The sequence below is a fragment of the Passer domesticus genome, chromosome 8 (assembly GCF_036417665.1).
Source record: "Passer domesticus isolate bPasDom1 chromosome 8, bPasDom1.hap1, whole genome shotgun sequence".
In the NCBI taxonomy this organism is placed as follows: Eukaryota; Metazoa; Chordata; class Aves; order Passeriformes; family Passeridae; genus Passer; species Passer domesticus.
Genome location: NC_087481.1, coordinates 26,868,636 through 26,885,125, shown reverse-complemented (window position 1 = coordinate 26,885,125; position 16,490 = coordinate 26,868,636). Strand labels below are relative to the sequence as shown.

The following is a 16,490-nucleotide window of genomic DNA, read 5'->3' as shown; positions in this document are numbered from 1 at the left end:
TCAGCTCCCTCAGCCTCGGCCACCCTGGGATTCTGTGGAGTGAGGTGCAATGCTGACCGTGGTGATGCCTCAGGTTTTAGCTTTTATATTTTTCAGATTCTGTGCTGCTTCAGTGTGTAGTCCTGACCTTCACATTAAGGGATGGTGAGGTCTCTTCACAGAGTAGGGAAACAAAGAATTCCTTCTCTAGCTGGGGACCAAGGACAAATGATCCAAATTTCAGGCCCCAGGAGCATAACCAACATGGACTGAAGAGAGAAAACAAGAAGGATGGGACTCCATAAGCTAAAGCTGTAATTAGACAACTAACTCCAATATGCAAATGGAGCAGAACTTATAAAAGTGAGAGACCCCGTGAGCGGTGGTGCATTTTGTGACCATCTTGGTTCATCTTGGGTGCAGTCCTGGCTGGGCTCTTGTGCTGCCCAAGGTGGATCCATTGAGGCCTTTTAATAAATCCCTGCTTTATTCTTTAGCTCTGTCTGGCCTCTGATCTAGGTCAGCCTTCACAAGGCATCAATGGAGCCACCACTGTGTACGCTCCAGTCCAGGTAAACAAGGAAACCTCTGGAAGCATCTCCTCTGCAGAGCTCTCCCAACACTGCAGAACAGCCACATCCATCCTGCCTGAGCCTGCAAGCAGTTTCAGATCCTGTAGAGGCCTCTGCCTCTCCCACAGCCCCAAGTCCCTTAAGGTCTGCAGACCTCCAGGCTACCTGAACTCACCCATTTCCAGGCAGCTGCTACTCAAACCTCACTTGGTGGCTAGAAAAAGACAGCAAGAAGAGCAGAAACTTGTACTGCTTTGGAGATTATTGAACATTTCCCATCCTGTCTCAACCACTTTGTGTAACTCCCAGCTCACCCCAAACAGGAGAGCTCCCTGAGCCAGGCAGGAACCAAGGCTAAAATCCAGCTAAAATTCATCCTAACAGCAATACACTGAATAAACTAGCTGGGCTTGTCACAGCAAATCCCTGCACCCAGGGCCCCGAGGGACAGCAAGGGAACACAAATACTCTGCCCTTTACCCGTTGCTGTCCTAACCTCTGTCTGGGAACTGCACATCGTGGGGACAGGCTGCAGTGGATTCTGTGACTGCAAAATACCCTGGCAGAGCTGTGTCACCATCATATTTTCTGAAAAATCCCTTCACCCAGGTTTTTCTCCTGGGAAGCTGAGAAGCCTCAGAGAAAAAGGAAAACAATAATTATCTCATTTGCTTCTCCTGTGTTTTGCTGCTTTGGAATGTGGTTTGGACATTGTTTACCAACAGGTGATTGTTTCACTGGCTTCATATGAATTGTTTTTACTCATTGGCCAATAAGCAAGCTATGTCAGATTCTGGAGAGTGTCCCAAGTTTTTTCATTTTCATCTTTTAGCCTTCTGTCTGTATCCTTTCTGTATTTTTTAGTATAGTTTTAGTATAGCATAATCTAATGTAATCTAATATAATAATAAATTAGCCTTCTAAGAACGTGGAGTCAGATTCCTTCCTTTCCTTCCAACAATGGAGGTCTCAGAAAATACAAGAAGAGCTGTGCAGCCAGTGCTACGGATCACACACGGGTGGTTTGGTTGCTGCTGAGTGGGGCTTGCCCTCCTCAAGGACTCTGCAGCATCCCATGGGACAATCTATGTTTTCCGCTGGGAATGCAGGGATGAGAGTTGGAGGCAAAGAATGCATTGGACACCTGAGCCTGGTCTCTGTCCCTGTTTGTGAGGTGACCATCAACATCTTCCCAGCCCAGCCCATCCCATGCCAGCAGTGATCACCCTCTTCTTGCCCACTTTCCAGACACAGCAGGGACTTCTGTGGGCCCAGCTTGGATGGGGATGGCCCAGTGACATCACAGTGCTGGGACCAGGACATGTGTGACATCACAGCCCTGCCTCACGCCGGTGTCACCCTCTTTGTGACATCAGGGACAGCAGCACCAGCCCAGCCCTGAGGGTGCTCATGGCCAGAAAAAGCCTGGAACTCAAAATGGGAGCCCAGCCCGTGGCAGTGAAGCATTCCCAGGAGCAAGGGACACTTCAGGAACAGGCCTGGTGCCACCAGTGCCACCCCATGGGGCCTGAGAAAATCCTGCAGACACAAAGGGAGCTGAGTTCCCCCATACCTGAGCTGCCTGGTGAGAGGTTTTTGTTTGCAGCTCCCCAACTCCTCCTGCTCTAAAGAAATCAGCATTTCCCAAGGAGCTCTCAGGGTGCTCCCACTGCTCTGGTTTGCCCTGGGATAGGGCTCCTTTCTTCCCAAGAGATGGCACAGGCTGAGTTTGGAGTCAGGAAGGCTCAGGAAAGAGTTCCTTGGGAAAAAGAGATCACCTCTGAAAACATCAGCGTTACTCTCACAGTGCAAATGAAAACATTGGGCTGGGTTCTTCATTTCTGGTATTAGCAGCAGCCCCCTGTCGCACAGGAAGATATAAGCACAAATTTCTAAAAATACATCTTAGCAACCTTGTAACATCCCAGTACTACAGAGGAGTTTAATTTCTAGTTAGAAGATGACACCGGGAAAAATGAACTTCATGGATTTCATGGTACACAGCAACAGTGGAAAAAAAATTACGTTTTTAATATTTATTTCTAGAAGTGCTGCACAAATCAAGAGCAAACAATTCCACCACCTACACAGGACATCTCTTATGCTGGCAACACAACAGAATGCTCCTTATCCAGGAAAAGAGGGCAAAAAGGCACCATACAATGCTCACATCATTTCTCCAGAGCTGCCTCACCCCCCCAGTCAGAAACCACACACAACTGCCAGGCCTGGTTTTCAAATCTTTGCCCCCACCAAAGAAAAGATTACCAGACCTCCAACTCCAAGACAGAAGAAGCCATGAAGAAAATTCCAAAGTCAAACCCTACTTGCAAACATCCAAATTCTCATGCTATCTAATACCTGGAGTAAGCAGAAATCCAAGGAAATTAAAGCTGCCATTTGGTACAATCCAGACACAATCATCACCTGAAATGCCACAATTCCTGTTGGGTTTCTGACTTTCCTGAGCTGTAAGCAGAGCAAGCCCTGGGAGTCTCTTAATAGAAGAGCTGAGTATTTCCCCCAATATTATTTTACCTGCAATTAATTATTCTGATATACAGGAGGGTAATCAGAAGTTGTGCTGCCAAAATGATGCCTGGACTGGGCAGAAAAGCACAGGCACAGCCTGAGTATGTCCAGCTCCTCCTTGCTTTTCCCCAAAAAACCAACAGAAGGACTGCAAACCTCCAAGCAGTCCCTTTGCTGCCTGAGCACTCCCAGATCAATCCCACAGGAAATACTCCTGCTCTGTTCAAACAAGTCTTGGAGCTCTGGGAAACATCACTGTGGCAGGCACTGGGGCTGCAGGAATTCCAGAGCAGCCATCCCAGCAGGAATTGCCTGCCCAAAAAGCATTTCCCCAGCACTGCCTCTCCTCTGTGGGCAGCAGCCATCCTTCCTGCACACCCTTCAGCCAAGTTTCCCTGCTCCTCCAACCCAATCCTGGCTCTTGCTCTCTCTGCCACACACTTCCCAACATTCCTGTAATTCCGGAAGAACAAATTTTTGCCTGTTTTTCTTGTCCTTTTTTCTTTTTTTAAATTATCTTTTCCTTTTTCCCATCTGCACTTAGAGATTACTTCTTAATGAAGAACCAGCAGAGGAAATCCCAGAATGGTTTGGGTGGGAAGGGACCTTAAAGTTCATCCAGACATCCCTGCCATGGCAGGGACACCTTCCACCCTCCCAGGCTGCTCCAAGCCCCAATGTCCAACCTGGCCTTGCAACAATCCTGATTGTTCACCCTGGAGAGGAGAAGCCTTGGGGTGACCAAATTGTGGCCTTCCAGCGCCTGAAGAGGCTAGAGAAAAGATGGAGAGAGACTTGGGACAAGGGATGGGGTGCCAGGACACAGGGAATGGCTTCCACTGCCAGAGGGCAGGGGTGGATGGGATATTGGGAAGGAATTGTTCCCTGGCAGGGTGGGCAGGCCCTGGAATGGATTTCCCAGATCAGCTGTGGCTGCCCCTGGATCCCTGGCAGTGTCCAAGGCCAGGCTCTTGGAGCAGCCTGGGACAGTGGAAGGTGTCCCTGCCCATGGCAGGGGTGGCACTGGATGGGATTTAAGTCCCCTCCCACCCAAACCATTCTGGGATTCTGTGATCTGCACATCCCAACAGGATGGAGCTCTCTGGCTGCTGCCTGCATTCCAGAGTCAGTGACTCTCTCTCATGTGCCATTTCTTGTGCTCAGCACTCAGGAGGCAGCACAGAGACATCCTGAGGAGCAGAGAATTAGTCCAGCCAAAACTGAGTGCAAGGAAACCTTTCCAGAAAGGACTGATTCAATGAGATGATGAGAAGAGCAGTGCCTGATGACCTGGCACACACACCCCGGGCAAGCAAGAAACAAAAACAACTTTTCCTTTAGAGCTTGGAAACTTAAGGGGTTTTTTGTGCTTCAATATCAAAGACAACAAATTCACAATATGCCCCTGCACAAAGGATACTGGAAAACATTGATTTCAGGATTATTCAATAACCCTTCTCTTCCCTGTTGTTCTGATGAATGAGAATTTGAGCTAATTTGCTGGAGTTAATTATTTATTGTTATGGAACCTTACAGCTCACAGATGGTCACTGTTATTGTAAGAATTGCAGGGGACCTGCAGCATCTTGCTGGGGCCTATCCTGCTTTATTTAAATCCAGAAGAAAACACAACTCTCTGCCAATTCCCCAAAAAAGCCCATTTTCTCTGTATTACCACCGGAGCTATACCATCTTCCCACTGCTGGCTGCTTCCCTTTTTCCACTAAGAGGCATCAAGTGCAGACTGGTTTCAAAGAGAGAGAATTAAACTCCTTTCGTGGAGGAAAATGAACTCTCAGCAAGGAAACCCTGCCGTAACCAATATCACTCAAGGATTGTTCTTGCCTTTTCCAGCAACCATAACCCTCACTCCCAAGGACAGAGAATGTTGCACACTCCAACAAATAAATCTAACATAATAAAGGCATAATTCTGTGCCCCAGATTCCCCTAAAAATCTGAGCCATTGAGCTCATTGGCCCCATCCACCTCGGATTTGAGGCTTGGGCTTTGCCAGGAGGTGGGAAAAAAAAAAAAAAAAAAAAAAAAAAAAAAAAAAACCCACAGAAGGATGAGGAGCACAGCAAACACTGGAGGTCTGTGACCCCTTCCCCAAACAAAAATATCAGCTGCAGGAAAACAGCAGGGCTCTGGTTTCACCCTGCAAGAGGCCAAAGTGCTGTTCCTTCTGTTCCAGGAAGGGAAAAAATGAGTGAGGGAAAGAGCAGAGTTTCTTTGCGAGGTTTTGGAACATTAACCCTGCTAAGACAAGTGCTGGGATGGAGATTCAGGCAGCTGGCTGAGCTTCAGGGGAAGTGGAAATCACTCAGCTTCCCTTAAAACACTCAGTGATACAACATCATGGTGATACTCTTCTTTTAAATAAAACGATTTGGGGGTTTTATATAAAACATTCTGTTTCTTCACACGTAAATCTGATTATCAGCTATTCCAGCAGGAAAAAAAGGAGCAATTAGATTTGGAAAAGTGTAGCCAGCAGTGAATGTGCACACAGAGTGATCCTGGAGTGTAAACAAAGCTGGTTTAAACCATTCTGCTTTATTCTTTTTCATTAGTTTGCAGAGATTATATTCAACTATTTGCTTTTTAATCACATTTGAAAACATTAATTTCCTATCAACAGTCCTGATTTCAAGTGCAAACACTGCTTAATTAGAACTCGTGGGGAAATGATTTTAGGTCTTGTGGAAAATGAGCCTGCTTTCATTTCAGCAGCCCAAAGGTTATTCCATTTATTCCTGGGGAAAATCCAAATGCCAATCCAAAACCAAAAATGCAGGCACTGATTGATGTGCATCAGGGTTCCCTCCAGTTCTCCAGGACAAGGTAACTGGAGAGGTAAACAGGATGTTCCATCCATGGATGTTCCATCCATACTGCATGGAATCACACCTTTCACAAATTCCAGAGCCTAGAAAAAGCAAATCCCCCGCGTAAATAAAATTTACCTATAGGACACCAATCTTAAAGAGGAAAAAAACTGCAGCCACAATACCATAACCAGAACCTGAGGATCTGAAAGCTTTTTAAAAACTCAAGTAAGGATATAGAGTTTCTTTCTGTTCCTTCCTGTGCTTTCTTCTGGTTATGGAATCACAGAATATCCTGCACTGGAAGGGACTCCCAGTGATCATCCAATCCCACTCCTGCACAAACACCCCAACAGCCCCACCCTGGGCATCCATGGAGCAGAGTCCAAAGGTTCCTGGAGCTCTTGCAGCCTCAGGGCTGTGGCCATTCCCTAGGGAGCCTGGGCAGTGCCCATCACCCTCTGGGGGAAGAACTTTTCCCTAATTTCCAAATTAAATCTTCCATGAAAGGGAAAGAAGCTTCTAAGTTGTGAATTACTGAGCTTTGCTTCAGCAGAACCAAGTAGGATACACAGGCTCTAAAAAGAACTTAATAGGACTGTAACAGATAACCTCAGTTGGTGCAGAAGGTGGAGACAGGGAGGAGGTGATTAAATCAACCCACATTTACTTAAGGAAGTCAGATGAGAAGTTATTTAGAATGAAGGGTAACAATACAAGAAGTAATGGGAGCTTTGAGGGAGACATATCCATAAAGTTCCTTCACCAAACAGCCCCTCTGGCCATTGGAGACCCCATTAGTGCTCCTTAACCACCTCAATTACTGACTGCTGGGCTGGATTGCCTGGAAATTCCCAGAGCTGCCCAGCTGGCAAAGCCTGGCATTAACACAGTCACAGGATCCCGGGTGGCCGAGGCTGAGGGAGCTGAGTGGGCAGCTGGTGTCACCTCCCTGCTCCAGCAGGGCCATCCCAGAGCACAGGGCACAGCATGGTGTGCACACAGCTCTGCCACAGCCCCAGGGAGGAGAGCCGCGAGGCTGTGTGGGCAATGTGCTCAGGGCTGGGCACTGCCCAGGGAAGAAGCTGTGCCTCCTGGGCAGGGCAATTGCTGGGCTCAGGCCCTGCCCGTGGCTCTGGTGCCATTGCTGGGCCCCGGAGCAGAGCCTGGGCCCTGCTCTGCCCCTCCTGCAGCCAGGGACAGCCAGGCCTGAGGGCCCCTCTCAGCTGGGGCTCCTCTCCAGCCTGAGCAGCCCCGGCTCCCGCAGCCTTTCCTGGGCAGGGAAGGATGGCAGCAGAGCCTCTTTTGTCTCCCAGGATGTGTTGTAGTCTCGCTTCTCCAAGTAAACCAACATTTCTCCTACAGATTACCAAAATACCCACTTGGAGCATCCAGTGAAGCTTCACTCCTGAGTGAAGCTCTAAGCACCAAAGCAGTGTGGCACAAATGTTTTCACTCAGCACAACCAATATCTTCCCTTGGCTTTCCTCCTCCAAATCTGACAGGATCATAATGGAATGGAACAAAAGAGCTTGTGTCATTCAAACCCTCTGGAACTTAAGAGAAGCAGAGGCTGTTTGACTCAGGTTTGTGTGGGACACAACACTCCACAGACAGAAGAGTGATCCTTGCCCTCAAATTCCTGATTTTCCTTAGGTGGTCCCAGCTGTCCTCAGCACTGGCCATTACTTTGTGCCTTGTCCTGTCATTTCTGGACCCTGGGGTTGTTTGAAGAGCACAAATGAAGGTGCATGAGCACTGCTGACCTTTCTTTGAGTACTCAGAAATGCTGTATTTCTAAGGGTAGGAAACAGCCAGGAAATTTTTTATCTTTTATTCATCTGACTAGCTTTTACTGCAAAAGAATTGGGAAATTGAAAATTAGAAACTTTGGACAGACCTGGGAAAGCAATTCAAATGCAAATACCAGCGGGTTGATGCAAAGACAATGAATCTGAACACATGGACACCAAGTTACAACAAAAAGTTCATTAGAAGAGATGTCAGACCAGACAAAAAACTGAGTAACCTGGTTCAAATCATGATGGCAGAGATTTCAAAAGGCCTGCTTTACAAAATAATCAGGAACTAAATATTTAATGGAAAGCTTCACCAGACACCTGGTGTGAAGTGTAAGACTGGGGCCATGCCCTGGCTCTCCTGGCTTTTATCCCAGTTACAAAACTGTCTCTGTGCCCCACAGAGGGAATTTCTGTGCACCTTTCACTGGGAACACTTCACAGAATTCACCGAGTCACTGGATTGGGCTGGAAGAGACCTCCAAGATCGAGTCCAACCCAGCCCCAACACCTCAACTAAACCCTGGCACCCAGTGCCACATCCAGTCTGTTTTCAACACATCCAGGGATGGTGACTCCACCACCTCCCCAGGCAGACCATTCCAGTTCTTTATCACCCTTTCTGTAAAAAACTTTTTCCTAAAATCCAACGTGTATTTCCCTTGGCACAGCTTGAGACTGTGTCCCCTGGTTCTGTCAGTGCTGCCTGGAGAAGAGCCCAGCCCCAGCTGAGCACAGCCACCTTTCAGGAGCTGCACGGAGTGATAAGGTCACCCCTGAGTCTCCTTTTCTCCAGGCTGAGCACCCCCAGCTCCCTCGGTGTTTCCTCTCAGGGTTTGTGTTCCCAGCCCCTCTCCAGCCCCGTTGCCTCCTCTGGACGCGCTCCAGCGCCTCAACGTCCTTCCCAACCTGAGGGGCCAGAGCTGGACACAGCACTCCAGGTGTGGCCTCACCAGTGCCAGCCACAGGGGCAGAATGACCTCCCTGCTCCTGCTGGCCACACCATTCCTGATCCAGGCCAGGAGCCATTGGGCTTCTTGGCCACCAGGGCACTCTGCTGGCTCATGTTCAGTCACTGTGGACCAGCACCCCCAGGTCCTTTTCTGTCTGGGCACTGTCCAGCATACCTGGACTTCAGGCAGTTAGTAAAGCTCTAATTTCTCTCCAAGTAAGTCTGAATGGGTGAGACTTCCATCAGCACAAGCCTCTGCAGTGCAGCTCTCCAGCTGCTCGGCTCCCCGCTCTCCCCACTCCAGGGTTATCAGTTCCCAAGTGTCCTTGGGGATGAAGATGCTATTTTGGCCTCCATCTCTCCACACTGCCTCATCCATCCTCGCAGAGCTTGATGAGATCATTGCCTTGAGTGCTGTGAGGAGTGAAGAACACACCAATTTCCAGCCACGACTGCTGGCCCTGCATGTTAAGGGCTGGCTGGCTCAGGGGATGTCGGCTGATATGCCCAAGAGCCGCTAGGAACAGCAAGAAGGAAGGAGAAATTGCTCCTTGGATGCCTTGGCCACAAAGTTTGGAAACTCTGAGGTTTCACAAGTACAGTGTGAAATATGATTTAACACAGGAGGTGTTATTCACAGCAGTGAGAGGACGATCCAAAACCCACACTTGTCCCTGGGTGCAGCAAAGGCACCTGGCACAAGTGTCCCAGCACGACTTCGGGTGACAACGCCTGGTTCCATCAGCACTTGGGATAACTCAGAGGGAAGTTAAAATAGAAGTTGGCACAATCAGCATGATCAGAGAGCTCCCTGCTCTGCTCCTGTACAAAAGTGTGGATTTCATTCCTGGCAAAGCCAAGGTTTGCCAAGTGCCCAGCACTGCTAATGAACTCAGCACATTCTGACCGTACTCAGGCTGTTTGCCCCAGATGCATTCCTGACACCCCTCCTTCCAAATTCCAGTCACTTTTTACCAACCTGGTACAGAATGATACAATTAGGAGAAAATCCCAGAATGGTTTGGGTTGAAAGGGATTTCAAAGTCCATCCTGTCCCTAGCCCTGCCATAGGCAGGGACACCTTCCATTATCCCAGGTTACTCCAAGCCCTGTCCAACCTGGCCTTGGACACTTCCAGGGATCCAGAGGCAGTGAGTTCTCCATGTATGGGATGTGCAGCTGTGGTGCCCCAGCCCTTCCCCAGAGCCTAGAGATGCCCAGCACAGCCTGGAGACGCCATCAGGATCTCCAGACAGGACACACATCCAAAGTGCTGCAGGAAATGCCAGCTCCTCCCTTTTTGAGGGATGCTGGGAAGCTGTCTGGCAGGAATGCTGACCTTCTTGCCTCATGTCCAGCTCAGTAGCCAAGTATTTCTCCAAATGATGCTTCCAAAGTCATGGATATTTAAGAGTAATAAAGAAGAAAGGGGATAAGGATTTCACTGTACAAACATTATCTCAGCTTCATCTGCCCTCCTCAAGGACCTCCAGCCAAAGTGATCTCCACAAGGATGAGATGTTTGCCATCTCTCCCCCCAGGCCTGCAGGCAGCTCAGCAGCCTCCCTGCTGGCAGCAAAAATCCACTCAGTTTCAGTTGATACGCAAGACAGGAGCCCGTGGTTTCTGAGAAGCTGAAAATGAGCATCTTCCAGAAAAACAAACCCATAATAAACAGCCCAGAAATGCCTGACTGCTTTATCTCCATCACACACAAGCAAAGCACAGATTTTCTGCTAGATCACATTCAATACACAAATCTATTTAAAAACAACAGCTCATAAACACTCTTGCCACAAGTTTTGGGGGGTTGGTTTTGTTCAGGGCATTTTTTGTTGAAAGGACACAAACCCAGCAATCCTGAACGTCTGAAAGGCTGCAATTGCTGCCAAATCAGAACTGAATCAGCTATTAAACACCTCTACAAATTACCCTGATGTCGGGAAAACAAGCCATGCCCATGTTAGCCAGAAACATTGGAGGCTCTGGGATGAATCACAGCAGTGACGTGGCTGCCATGCTTGAAAGGACACAGTCATGACTTGGGGACGTCACCAGACGGCCCAAAACAATCACCCACCAAGACATTTTTTCTTAGGTGCTCTCCAGAGCTTTTCAGGTGCAAGGCTGGTGTGTGCTGTGATTTATTTTGGGCTGGGAAAGCAGCAGTCTCACCTTACCGGATATTTTATCGACCCATTAAGTAGCAAATTCCTCTTAAATCTTGCTTTTTCTTTGAAGTACCTTCCAAAAAGTAAACAAAGGCTCTTAAAAGGTCACAGACAGGTTTTCTTTCCTACACATGAAAGATGTAGGCATTTTTAAGCCTGCCAATATTTTCAAAGCCTGTATCGCCTCCAAATAGCTGGGAGAAGAGAAAATGTCTTTCTGCACCTGTATTTTCTCCCCCTAAATGAAAGGGTTGTTTCATGACCCACTGAAAATTATGAAACAGATCAAGAATGACAGAAATGTTTTCAGGCTGAGGGAAAAGGGACTCCTGTGGGCAAATGTAATTCATCTGAGGAGGGGATAGCAGACTGAGTCCGAAATAAATGAGGTTCTGAGCGATCTCCCTGAGCTTGGAGCAGCAATCATGTGAAATATTGGTGTATCCAAGCAGATGTTGGCATCTGCTTGTGTGCTGTGGAAAACCAGAAGCTGCATCTCCTCAGGAATTACACTGCAGGTGAGATCCAGCAGATGTAGAGCCATGAGGGAATGGATTGGGAAGGAAGGATGAAGGAGAAAAGCATGACACTGTCAGAGGGGCGTGCCAGCACCCAAATGTCCTACAAACACCACCTGGCCCACACTCCCTCACACAGAAAAGGAATCCAAGATGATGGAGTGCAAGTTCAGAGCAGAAAATGGGATTTCTTTCCAAGCAAATCAGACTTGGAAGTACAACAAAACCTTTAGCCACTGGTCCCTTCTGCCGGGTTCGGTCAGTAAAGGACACCAAACCAAACAGGATGGTTTTTCCTTGGATTACTGATGATTATGGAATTGGCCAATATGGATTCACTTAGGAATATTCAACAAAGGGAGCCACTGCCTAATTGTTGGTGTGCAACCTGCTGGGAACAGCTGCTTTGAATACTGATCACCTGAGCAGATTAATTCGTAATTAATGTCTCCATGGAACCTGAGGGCTTCTAAAAATAAATGTCTCTTCCCAGCCAGGACAATTGGGGTTTGTTTTGCTCCTTTGGAGGTGAAACCCAGCTCTTTAGGAATGTGCTGTGCTTTTCCAGGCTAAGAGTATTGGGGTGACCCACAAAAAAAAATAGAATCCCTCAGATTTCATCATTTTGCCGAATCCCGTCGGACCCTGCCTCGGAGACTCAGCCTCATCCTGCCTGCCAAGGTGATACTGGCTTGTTTACAGCACTGAGTGCTCCTCTTTCACCCTGCTCAGGGTTTACTCCATGGGTTGGGCAGGTTTACAACTCATCCCAAGGCTGGGCATCCACACGGAGCACAGACTCCATCCCCATGCTCCCTCTAAACAGGGAGTTCCTCCTCCTCCAAGCCCTGCCTTCATGTCTGCCCCAAGCAGGTAAAATGACTTTATTAGCATGACCAGTCTGCCGTTCCATTCCTGCCATCAATAAAATCCTTTCTGTCTGTCTGTGCTGCTTTTCCTCAATGGCTTTATCTGTTTGCTGATCGTTTTTCCCCATTCACTGAGACACAAATCCCACAAGCTGTTACTCCATTCCCCAGGTTCCCACAGTGCAGGAATCAATATCTTTTGAAAGACAAACCTAAACTGCCTTTTCCTGAGGCCAGCATTCCCTTCCTCTTCCCTCCCTGGGAGCCTTGGTGGTGTTGGCTGTGAAACAAAACCATTTTTGAGGTTATCAACCTGCACAGGGGAGCTGAGGGGAGAATTCCACACATCCTCTGAAACGGATTCCTCTGGATTGCACAGCAGCCCAAGGAGCTGTTCCCTGGCATGAATAATAGGCCAAACACACCGGGGGCTGTTTTCAACCCACATTTTAGGTTATGGAATTGCTTCTTGCTGAGGTTATTCTTGAAATTAGGAGAGTTTCAGACTGCCTGGGAATGCAAATTCTTAGGGCAGCTTAGCAACAACAGCTCAGGGGGTGACTTGTAACAATGACAGAAGGAAGAAAATTGGAAGGATTAGGAAAAAAAAGCCTCCTGCAAGACCTTTGTTAAAGCTTGTCAACAACAGAATCTGGCTGCTCTTCCCCTGTAAGAATTAGGTTTGACTTTGGTAAAGACCACAAAAAAAACCCTCATTTTGTCAGCTAAAATAATTTCATTTCCACATGCAGTACTTGGGTTATTGTACAGGGAAAGTCCTTAACAAAGCAACCCCTGATCACATAAAGAAATTTGGTATGTTATCTGGAGATCAAGACAAACCACACAGGAAGCGTGGCAAACTGTGATCAGGAAAGCTGCAGGGCAAAAATACAGATCTTTTCAAAGACACAGAGAGATCATTTAGCCAAAGAGAAGAAAGTGCCCAGTGATGGTCGGGCTGGAGGTGGTTCCACCCAGGCTTGCTCCAGGACAGCAGCCTGGCACATTTGGATTTCCAAATGCAGTTAGCCTTGCTAATGGCTCCATTATCAATATTTTTAACTGGCAGAGTCCCTCCACTTAACTTCCCACAGCAAAAACAAGCTGCAAGCACTTCTTATGCTTCAAGAAGTGGCCCCCAGCTCTGGAAAGCACAAAGCTTTAATCTCAAATCCTAAATAATGCACTGAAGGGGGAAAGTTCTGTTAAAAAAGAACACAGTGAACCATTTCTGTCCAAGAGTGTAACAGAAGCACAGTGTTTATATTCCCATTTACCAGGAAGATCCCTTGTGTCCCAGTTGTTTCCTTTTGGTTTTTTATGCTGCCATTAGTCAGCCACAGGGGTGTGGGGCCTGAGGGGTGCAAGTGTTCTCAGTACTCCATCAGCAACTCTCCAGACTCCCTGTGACTGGGACTTTTAGCCCTATCCAATGTGAGCTGGAAGAAAAATCACTCAGCCTCCCTTCTGGATGACTGGAGGCTTTCCCAGCCAGATGTTCTACCTGAACATCCCGTCCCAGCACAGAACAAGCAAGGAAAAAGCTGAGACACTGCTTTAATCACCTTCATTAACAAACCAATCGTTAAAGTTTAATTTCTTCACCAGATAATAAATGTAGGTGCTGTTTTCTCCCAGCACAGACCTGTTTTCAGGCTGCTTTTGTGATGGAAAGCCCTGAGGAAGAGCTGTGGTGTCCATTCCTCCAGGCAGCACCAAAGCACCCTGGCAAACCTTTGTGCCCAGCTCACCACTGGGAACAGGGAAAGGGCAATTCCCTGTTAAAGCACTCAGGGAATTGGACTGAACCACTGGAGCTGTGACACGAGGCAGCAGTGCCTGATTTGGGGAAAATTCAGTCATTTAACACACCAGTTCTCTTTTCTCTGCCTGACTTTGATGTCTTGAAGAACTTGAGCCTCACAAGGAGAAGCAGGGTGTGCTCCCAGCTCCCAGTGTGAGGGGATGATGTCAGAATTCCAAGCAGGCTGGAGGCAGCAGCAGCAGCAATATTCCAGCACATTAGCAATCATCTGCCATGGGGAGAGCTAATTTTTGCCTCATTAGAGCCTGATATGAATCTGTGATGTTGAACAGTTCCGTTTGCAGCTGCTCCCAACCTGTTCTGGCCAGGTTTTTGTGGTAATCACCAGGCTGAACCAGAGCAGGGACGTTGGGAAAGCATTTCTTTCCAAAGAAACATGGTAGCTGTTAATGCACACCAAGAGTGGATGAACCCTTCTGGTTCTTTAAAAGATACCTTTTCCATGCTTCAAATCTTTCCAGGGATCAGGAAGGACATCCAGGGATGAGCAAGCACAAGGTCTCACAGGCCACCAGGGACATATTCCAAATATCCTGCACATAGCAAAGCTGACAGAACAAATGCCATGGAAGGAAATAGCTAAGTCAAATTAACAAAATTACACATTCCCTTAGGAAGGGAATTGTGCTTGAAATGTAAAACTGTCTACATTTCCTAAGGAATTGTCAAATTCATATCCTGTCTTTTACCACTGGGGGGGGAAGGAAAAAAAAAAAAAAAGCTTTTTTTGCTCTTAGGACTTGTTGCCTGTTTGGGTCTGTGGGTGACTCCTAATTCCCAGATGGTGCAAACCCCCTCACCCCTGGCATGTTTCCATTCCCTATTCCCCTTCTCCACAGTACAGAGGAACCTGCTCTGGTGGAAGCTGTCCCTGCCCATGGCAGGAGGAGGAACTGGATGAGCTTTAAAGCCTTGTCCTGGCCTTGGACACTTCCAGGGACTGGTAATCCACAATTTCTCTGGCAACCTGTGCCAGTCAGGACCTCCCCATTATGGGGAAAAACATCCTGAATAAACCCAGGACAACCCAAATCAGGCTGACAGGACTCCGAGAAACCCTAACACTGAAGCTCGTCACTCCCACAGCACTGTCATTGCATTAACTTGTTTATTCTGAGCTTTTAAAAACCGTGATTCTTTCCACTCCTTGTGGAGCTCTTAAAATCACTAATTTGTAATATTGGAGTGAATACTCCCTGATTTCTATTCTGGCATCAGAGCCATTCCTAATGCAGATATCCCACAGTCTGACAGCTGATCTGCATAATGTGGTGAATGTACTTATAACTCATCTCCAGACAGGGAAATAAATCTCCAGCACCTCTTTTTGCTGTGTGCTACAGCACAATGCACAGCTCTGGAAACGCCTCCTGAGTGCCAATTCTGACTTGCAGGGTTCAGAAAATTAAAACTGTATTAGGAAACAGATCATTTTCATCGCTTACTCAGGGGGAACAAAAGCCCAGCAAGAGTTTTTAACCCTTAACCTGTTTAGACATCAGTAACCTTAAGGAATGGGATTTATCCATTCCATGGGGCCTGGAGCTGCTGGAGAGAGCCCAGGGAGGCACCAGGATGAGCAGAGGGATGGAGCAGCTCTGCTGGGAGGAAAGGCTGGGAGAGCTGGGGCTGTTCACCTGGAGAGGAGAAGCTTTGGGGTCACCAAACTGTGGCCTTGCAGGGCCTGAAGGAGATATAAGAGTCATGAAGAGAAACTCTGTACAAGGAATGGAGGGACAGGACACAGGGAATGGCTTCCTACTGCCAGAGGGCAGGGATGGATGGGATATTGGGAAGGAATTGTTCCCTGGCAGGGTGGGCAGGCCCTGGCACAGGGTGCCCAGAGCAGCTGTGGCTGCCCCTGGATCCCTGGCAGTGCCCAAGGCCAGGCTGGACAGGGCTGGGAGCAGCCTGGGACAGTGGAAGGTGGCCCTTTGAGGTCCCTTCCCACACTCCTTCCTGCCTTGGCCCGATCAGCTCTGAACAGTCCTCAGTGGAAGTCCCAAAATCCATATCCCATTCCACACTCCATTGCCTCCCATCAGCTTTCATTTACTGTGAGATTTTATGTGCTGCTTTGGCCCCAGCTCTCATCCTCTTTTTCAGCCTGCCTTGTTGGAGGCCAGAGCACGAAGGCAAGGTTTCACTTACTGCTCATCTTCCTCTGGCAAATAACAACATTAAACAGAGCATGGAGACAGCAGCTCGGTGACAGATGGGGCTGTGCTGGTTTGTGTCACCCAAGGACCTGGCTCGGAATGCTAACACATGGAAATCACCCAGCTGCGGAACTGGGAAGGAAATCTGGGGACAGGAACAGGGATAAAGAGCACCAACCTTGCTTTTTTTGTCAGCAAAATCAGAGGCTTCCCTGGAAGTGTTCAAGGGCAGGTTGGAGCAACCTGGGACAGTGAAGCTGTCTCTGCCCATGGCAGGGAAT

General features: G+C 48.1%; 1 protein-coding gene and 3 long non-coding RNA genes across 13 annotated transcripts in view; 1 reads left to right on the top strand and 3 right to left on the bottom strand.

Annotated features, from left to right (window-relative positions):
- The window catches only part of PRKG1 (protein kinase cGMP-dependent 1), a 368,725-nt gene that overhangs the window by 277,061 nt on the left and 75,174 nt on the right, over window positions 1-16,490 (bottom strand). The gene's annotated exons all lie outside the window — the stretch shown is intronic.
- LOC135306285 (uncharacterized) lies at window positions 255-1,790 on the bottom strand. The gene is made up of 3 exons (XR_010367084.1): window positions 1,696-1,790; window positions 727-765; window positions 255-633 (listed from the first exon to the last, which is right to left on the bottom strand). It is a non-coding gene; the product is annotated as an uncharacterized LOC135306285 (long non-coding RNA).
- Window positions 1,945-4,535, top strand: LOC135306282 (uncharacterized). The gene is made up of 2 exons (XR_010367081.1): window positions 1,945-2,136; window positions 4,248-4,535. It is a non-coding gene; the product is annotated as an uncharacterized LOC135306282 (long non-coding RNA).
- Window positions 5,821-7,775, bottom strand: LOC135306283 (uncharacterized). The gene is made up of 2 exons (XR_010367082.1): window positions 7,296-7,775; window positions 5,821-6,014 (listed from the first exon to the last, which is right to left on the bottom strand). It is a non-coding gene; the product is annotated as an uncharacterized LOC135306283 (long non-coding RNA).